Genomic DNA, 7684 nt, shown 5'->3' on the forward strand with positions numbered 1-7684 from the left:
AACAAGTGCTCACTAACAAGAGTTTATAACCTGAAGCACTGACAAAGCTTACTGTAGGAAGGTAAACACTGAGCTCAGCACTGGTTTAGATATACCTACGTATGTTCATGGTATCTCTGCACATAAAATCAGATGCTTTTGGAAAGTAGAGTTGTTGACTGTCGGGAAATTGAGATATGAAATTAGGCAGCACAGCTCCCAGGGAAGTGAGCAGTAGTATGTAGATGATACTCCTGGAAGCTCTTCTCGCTCAACACCCCTGATTCTCAGGGTAAGTACATTACAGCTAATCACATCTTTGAACTGTGCTGACATGCATAAACTGTTGGAGGTTAACTGTCATGCCTCTTAATGTCATAAAGCCTCATTTTCAGAGAATTGAAGACTTATTACACAACGTTCTATGAAATCATTCCCTCATGCTGAGTTAGATCCTATAAACCGATCTAAGAAAATTGTGTTTTGGAAACAATTAGACTGTCCTTAGTAGTGCTCAAGTAATATTTTATTATAAACGTTTTTTTTTTTTTTCCCCAAATTTCAGAAAAATGATTGTCAAATATGTGGCAGCTTTTGAAACCATTGTCACCTAAAGAAATAACACAAATATTTCTGAATGTTAAGAAGAACATTAGCATGTTTAGAAGTGCTCCAAGACTGTTAAGTAATCTTTCATTTGTTACCTCATGGGGACTTTTGTTTAATGATTTGCAATATTAACCTGAATTTGCCTAAGCTGTGGTTATCAGTGCCATCTCTTTATCATCAACAAAAAGAGAGAACAAATAAGAAAAAAAAATATTTTTTAACTCTGCAAACCTAGATATTGGGTTAAGAAACAAATTCAAATGTTATAGAAACAGAACTGATAGGAGTAATAATAAACCCAGTAAAATACTATAGGTAAGACAATACAGAAGTTTATATACAGGAATAATTTTTAAATATAATATGAACTGTTACATACGTGAATGTTTTATGGATCCTGTTGATGTGCTGAGATGGAGCAGTGGAAAATTAAGAAATCCCTGGAGAACTGAAGATTTATCTTACATAGTTTATAGCTGATTTTTCCCTGAACAATTAAATAGCTTAATCTTGCAACATGTTGAATGTACATCAGTATTTCATAGACAACATAAATCCACAAAGATACTCTCATCTGTATTGTGCTTTTTTCTTTTTTTATTTGTTTTGTTTTTAATATGATGGCTTTTTCATCACTAAAATGTTTTTCCCAGTTTTGAGATCATCCCTCTCATTATATCATCTTTGAAAATGCAAATGTGTACATCCAGATTGCTCTGGCAAGGCAAGGAGCATTTTGAAATGGAGAAAACATATTCTTTTTTTAAGAATCTTTTCTACTTTTGTAAGACCAATAAAATATATATCAAACATAGATTATATTGGCTGCTCTTTACAGTTACTATTAAGAGTTATGAGTCCTGAAGTTAAATATTGACTTTAGCGTCACCTTGATCAATATTTTTCTCTCAGATCAATGCATCATAATATTGACTACGACTGAAGTCACCATGTTCCCTGATGTTACCTCTGAATGATTGATATCAATGTATTTTTCTCTCTCCTCAATTTTTTTTTTACTTTTCTGTATTGCAGCTTAATGGAGCTGGAAGATCTTTTTGGATCACTAAACATTTTTTTTTTTTTTGCACAGAGCATTGTTCTTCCATTGTGAGGTTGTTTTAATTCTTTCCTTACAGCTTTGAAAGTTCTACTTTAACTACACAAACCATCTTAGCGTGAAAGGATTTTTCTGAGTGCCTAAGCAAATGTATATCTTCTTAGTGTTACCCTAGAATTTGTGCTGTTTCATTTCCACTATGATATCACGTATTAGAAGTTATGATAATCATAATCATCCTAACAGATATTAGTGTTTTTTCTTATTGCCCTTAAACATCTATTTCAACATTTACTTTCATGAGTCGCAATATTATCCTTCAAATACAGGAGTTATTTTGCAACACAGCTGAAAATTGTAGTTTATTTAAAATTCAATTATTTAGTCCCTTCTAGTAAATTTGTTAGCAAGATTTTTAATTATTTTTATTTCCCCAGCACAGTTCAGTTCATGAAGTTAAATACATGATTGATCACAACTAGGTTTCTATATATGTAGATTGCTCAGAAAGTAGTGCCTCCTATTTATTTTCATGGAAAATACAACAGATACAGAATGGACAATAACACTATTTGACAGAAGAAATTTTCATCTACAAAATACTATTTTTCTACATAGTCACAACATTAGTTGATTTGTGCAGATGGGCTGATTGAGATGTCCTTCATTTAGTGATATAAGAGCTGTGCATGGCTGTCTGGATTGTGGCTTGTCTTTCATGTCCATGTCACTGTTGCTGAAATGCACCCCTCACTGCCTCACTAGCAAATGGTGCTAACAACCACTATATGGTCTCCATGAATGCTCAGCAAGCATCAGTGAATGTCAGTGAATTTCAGTTTTGTACCTCTGCATTGTATGCACTTTCATGTAAGATGCCATTTTGTCAGACTGCCCCTCTGCTGCCAGCTGTTACACAGCAAGAACATGTAGTGGAATATTGATGGGAAAGTTGGAAGGTTGATCCTCTACTGCCATTCCACCAACATCTTCTAAAACTGTGGGCTCACATAACAAAATTGGAGGCATTACTTTTGGAGCAGGCTGCATATCAATAATTATAACACTGAAATTTTTTTGTTAGCAGGACCTTTGAGGCTGATTGAACTAAGCTACTGTACTGAGTCCAATTAAAAAATGAAGTTCCTAGAGCATTCTTTTGAATGTGATACATAGAACATAATTAGAGCAAAATCAATTGCTGGCTGCTATCATTGTATTATTCTAACTCAAAGCTACAGAAAGATTCAGAAACAAACTCTCTTTACCTAAAAGGTGTGTGTGTGTGTGTATGTAATTTCCTAAGCTGTAGTTTCATCAACAAAATTGAAACCAGCATGTATTACTGAAATCTACTAGCTCTTTGTAGATCTTTCTGTGTCTAAAAGACCCCCTTCCTTTTATTCCTCTGAGTGAAATGCTGCCTGTGCTCTGCCCATGTTGTGCCAGCAGCAACCCTGACATTCCACTGCCCTGCAGTCCCATTCGAGGGGCTCTGTGGGGACAGCATCAGCCTCAGCACTCCATGCTATGCTATGAATCAGCGTTGTCCATCTGAATGGATCAGTGTTGCTCTTTTTCTACTGCTCCAAGCACTATGACAGCTTAATTAACGAACAGTAACTTAAGCAGTCCATGCATCCATTTCAACTCCAAGAATAGGTTTTTGAACACAAATTTTTTTTTTTCCCTCCATAGTGTATTTTTTCGAATGCTTGAGACTATAAAATGTCTGTATGAGTAGTGCTCACACTTGAACAAAGGGGAAGTAGGAGTTTCAATAGTCTAAATTTTATTCTTGCCACTGTGAAAAGCTAGAAGAATGCTAGTGTTAAATAACAAAACGAAGAATACTGCCAAATCTTCAGCTAAGCCCTTTATTTGTTACTGTTGCATTCCCATGTGAGGACTGCATCCTACAGAATAAAATAGCTCTCTTCTACTGAGAGTGTCATGGAAAATTTGCCAAGGAGAAACAAAGGCCCTTCTTCCACTTCCGCCTTTTGACATAAACAGCTGTACTGCTGTTTGTGATAAATTATCTGAATGGATAACAGTCTTCTTTTCCTTTGCTGTTTTCTTTAAAATGAGATCAGAGTGCTTGGAGGCGCACAGCCTCTCTCCCTATTTGCAAAACAGAGTGAAAATGGCTTCTGATGACCTTCTACATTATTTGGGCAGCTCAGCTAATAAAGGACACAGCAGAACTCCCTTGTGACTTGCCCTATCATGATCTTTCCCAACTAACACAGTTCAAGCTCTGAATGCACCAGCAAAGAGCTGCTTCAGGATATTCCTTGTGGTCTAAGAGAAGAAACAATTTTTCCTCTGGAAAATTGAATGGCTAGAGAAAAAATAATTTAATTAGTACACATATGGACAGGGAGTGAAACTGAGCTAGAGTTTGGAGCTGAAATGCAAGGGTTTGTATGACTTACTCCTTATCATTTATTAAAGTCCAATATTCTCTCCAGCAGCAACATTTTCTTTGCTTCCATTCAATAATTTCCTTTACTTCCTGCTTTAAACTACTGCAGTGTTGATGTGCACAGCTACAAATCTGTTGTACTCTAGCCCATGAGAACTCATTTTTCCCTGGATGGACAACAGACCATCCTTGTTTCTTGTGGACTTCTAAGAGTCCCATCAGCTGCACCAGGAATGCTTTAAAATGTCAGTACCAAGCAGTTCATATATAACAGTTTATTAGCTTTATTTCATGTCATTAACATCAGTGCTATTGCCATTAATGATAACAATGACACTGGGGTGTAGAAATGGGAGGAAAATGAGGTGTGAATATCCTGTACAGTAAAGAATCTTCAACTGTTAAGAGGCGACTTGTGAAGATCAGTGAAATGTCACACAACACTTTAAAGAAAGCAACACAGAAATATTCCCTACAAGCTGGAATAGTGATGTCTCTAACATCATTGCTTAGTATGATTAACTGCTTCCCTCTAATAGACCTGTATGAAAACAGGATTGAAAATATTAGTCCCTTTGCAGAACCTTCTAAAGCAAGACACAAATCTTGTTATGCCATTGAAATAATGGTTGCTGATGAGGACAGCAATGCTAATGTGGAATGCAGATGCATGTCTCCTTCCATGCATGCATTCCTTCATCCTCTGATGCAGTCCTCTGTGTTAAAAACAACCAACTCCTAATCTAACTGAAGCTGAATGAGGCTGAAGATAGTGGTAAGACCCTTGAAAATAATGTGAGGAGAAACTCTCTGTCAGTTGTATGTACAAACTGGATTTCTTGTTATCATAGAATCTATGATATCACAGAATCCTTAGAGTTGGAAGGGACATTTAAAGGTTATCTAGTCAAACTCCACAACAATGAAAAGAGATATACACAGCCAGGTGAGGCTGCTCAGACACTCATCCAGCCTGGCTTTGAATGTTTCCAGGAATAGGTCTTTCACCATATCTCTGGGCAATCTGTTCCAGCGCCTCACTACCCTTACTGTAAAAGAGTTTTTTTTGTTACATCCAACCTAAATCTCCCCTCTTTTAGTTTGAAGCCATTTTCCCTTGTTCTATCATCACAGACTCCGCTAAAGAGGCTGTCTCCTTCTTTCCTGTAGCTCTCCTTTAGATACTGAAAGGCAGCTAACAGGTCACTTCACAACCTTTCCTTCTCCAGGCTGAAGAGCTCCAACTTTGTCGTCCTGTCCTATAGGATGAGGTGTTCAATCTCTTGAATCATGTTTGTGGCCCTCCTCTGGATGTGCTCAAACAGGTCTATGTCTCTCTTGTACTGAGGAATCCACATCTGGATGCAGTACTCCAGGTGAGGACACACTACTGCAGAGTAGAGAGGGAGAGTCACTTTCCTCAACCTCCTGATCACACTTCTTTCGATGCAGGCCAGAATATGCTTGGCTTTCTGGGCTGTGAGGACATATTTCTGGCTCATGTCTAACTTGCTGTCCATCAGTACCTCCCCATCCTTTTTGGCAGGGTGTGCTCAGTCTTTTTATCCCCCTGCTTGTATTGATAGTGGGGGTTGCTGCAACTCAGGTGCGACACCTTGCAGTTAGCTTTGTTCGGCCTCATGAGGCTTTCCTGGGCCCACTGTACAAGTCAGCAAAGCTTTGTGTCATCTACAAACTTTCTGAGGGTGCACTTGATCCCGCTGTTGATGTAATTGATGAACACATTAATAAGTATCTGTCCCAGCACTCTCCTCCAGGGGACACCATTCATCCCTGATCTCCTTCCAGACATTGAGCCATTGGCCACCACTCTCTGAATTTGATCCTGCAGCCAGTTCTTCATTCATCAAAGAGTCCATCCATTAAATCCATATATTTCCAATTTGAAGAGAAGGATGTTATGGGGTACTGTGTCAAAGGCTTTACTAACGTTCAGGTAGATGACATCACTGGCTCTTCCATCATTCACTGATGCAGTTACACCACCAAAGAAAGCTACTAGATTGGTCAAGAGACATTTGCCCTGCCTTCCATGTGCCTTATTGTTGCTTCCAGGAGGATCTGCTTCATGATCTTTCCCGGCACATAAGTGAGACTGACATATTAGTTCCCTGTAGTTCCCCAGGTCATCCTTTTTACCCTTCTTAAAAATGGGTGTGATGTTGCTTTTTTTTTCAGCCACCGGGGTTGTCACCTGACTGTCATGAGTTTTCAAATATAATTGAGAGTGTCTTGGCAACTAAATCAGCCAATTCTGTCAGGACTATGGGACCCATTTCTTTGGGACCCGTAGACTTATGGATGTTCAAGTTCCTCAGATAGTGACAAACCTGATCCTAGCTCACGTGGGGGCTGGGGGAGGCAGCGTTTTCCCAATCCCCTCAATCTGAACTAAACATTTGAGAATGTGTGACAAGAAGTTATGAGAGCAGACCAAGGCAAGTAAGTTGTTGAGTTCCTCAGACTTCTTCTTGTCTGTTGTTCCTCAAGTCCACTCAACAGTGAGGAGGAAATTCCTTGTTTTGGTACTACTAACAAGCAGATCAAATTTGCAGACACTTATCAGCGTTTAAACAGAGGTGACAAGCTTTCAAGTCTTTCTGTTGATGTCAAAAGGGTCTTAGCAAATACTAAGATGTTGTGACTATCAAATAAGTCTGTGAGGCAGTAAGGACAGATCTGAGAACCCATTAAAACAATCAGATACTTCGGCCTGGATAAACAACAGTAATGGTTTTGGAATGCAAAACAACTGACAAATTTGGAAAAAGCTGTAAACATCAGCAAAAGCAATGGCATAACTCTGAAGGTTCAAGTAGATTCAAATAAGACAGAGGACTTGTTTACACCAAGAAATTCACTGACATAATTATGCAGTATAATTATACACTATAATTGTTATTATCCTGGAATTATTCTGAAGGAAGAATGTCCACATGGGGAGTTATGCTGATATAAAGATACTGTTAAATTTCCCTGTGTAGACAGGCATTATAAAAAAAAAGATAGAATTGTTCTGGTGTAAAACCCCTCTGTGTGCTGCTGTTACTAGTATCACAGTGCAATACAAAAAAAGAGAATGTAAATTACAGCCACTGCTTTTAGTTGATTTAATCTATCTATTCCAAATCCTGTCCCCAGAGGGAGGCCAGAGAAAGGCCCTCTACCAGCACTGGCTTGTGTGACACATATTCCCACTTCATATGAACAGTCTTTGTACTTTTAAGTCTCCTTTTTTGTCCTTCTCCCTAGTTTAGCTCAGCTAAGAAGCTTGCATGACAATAGCTTGCTCTTTGCTCCTGTGGCACTATTATCCACAGAGGTAAGGTGCTTGTGATGATTTACCTCATCCTAATGTTGTGTCATTATCTAATAAGGATTGTTTTTGTGTGTGTTTTTTTTTTTTTTTTCTTGTCATACTTGTCTCAATTTTAGCAAACAAACTTTCTATTTCCTTTGGTAACTATCGTATATCTAGGGCTTTCTATGCAAAGCATTTTGGTACTGGAAGAGTCAAAGTGATGCATTCCCTTCCATATAAGTTATGAATGCTTACATAAAACCAAGTTTATAAATTATTTACGTGA

This window comes from Lagopus leucura, unplaced genomic scaffold (genome assembly GCF_019238085.1).
Source record: "Lagopus leucura isolate 7727_CA_CO unplaced genomic scaffold, USGS_WTPT01 Super-Scaffold_73, whole genome shotgun sequence".
Taxonomy (NCBI): domain Eukaryota; kingdom Metazoa; phylum Chordata; class Aves; order Galliformes; family Phasianidae; genus Lagopus; species Lagopus leucura.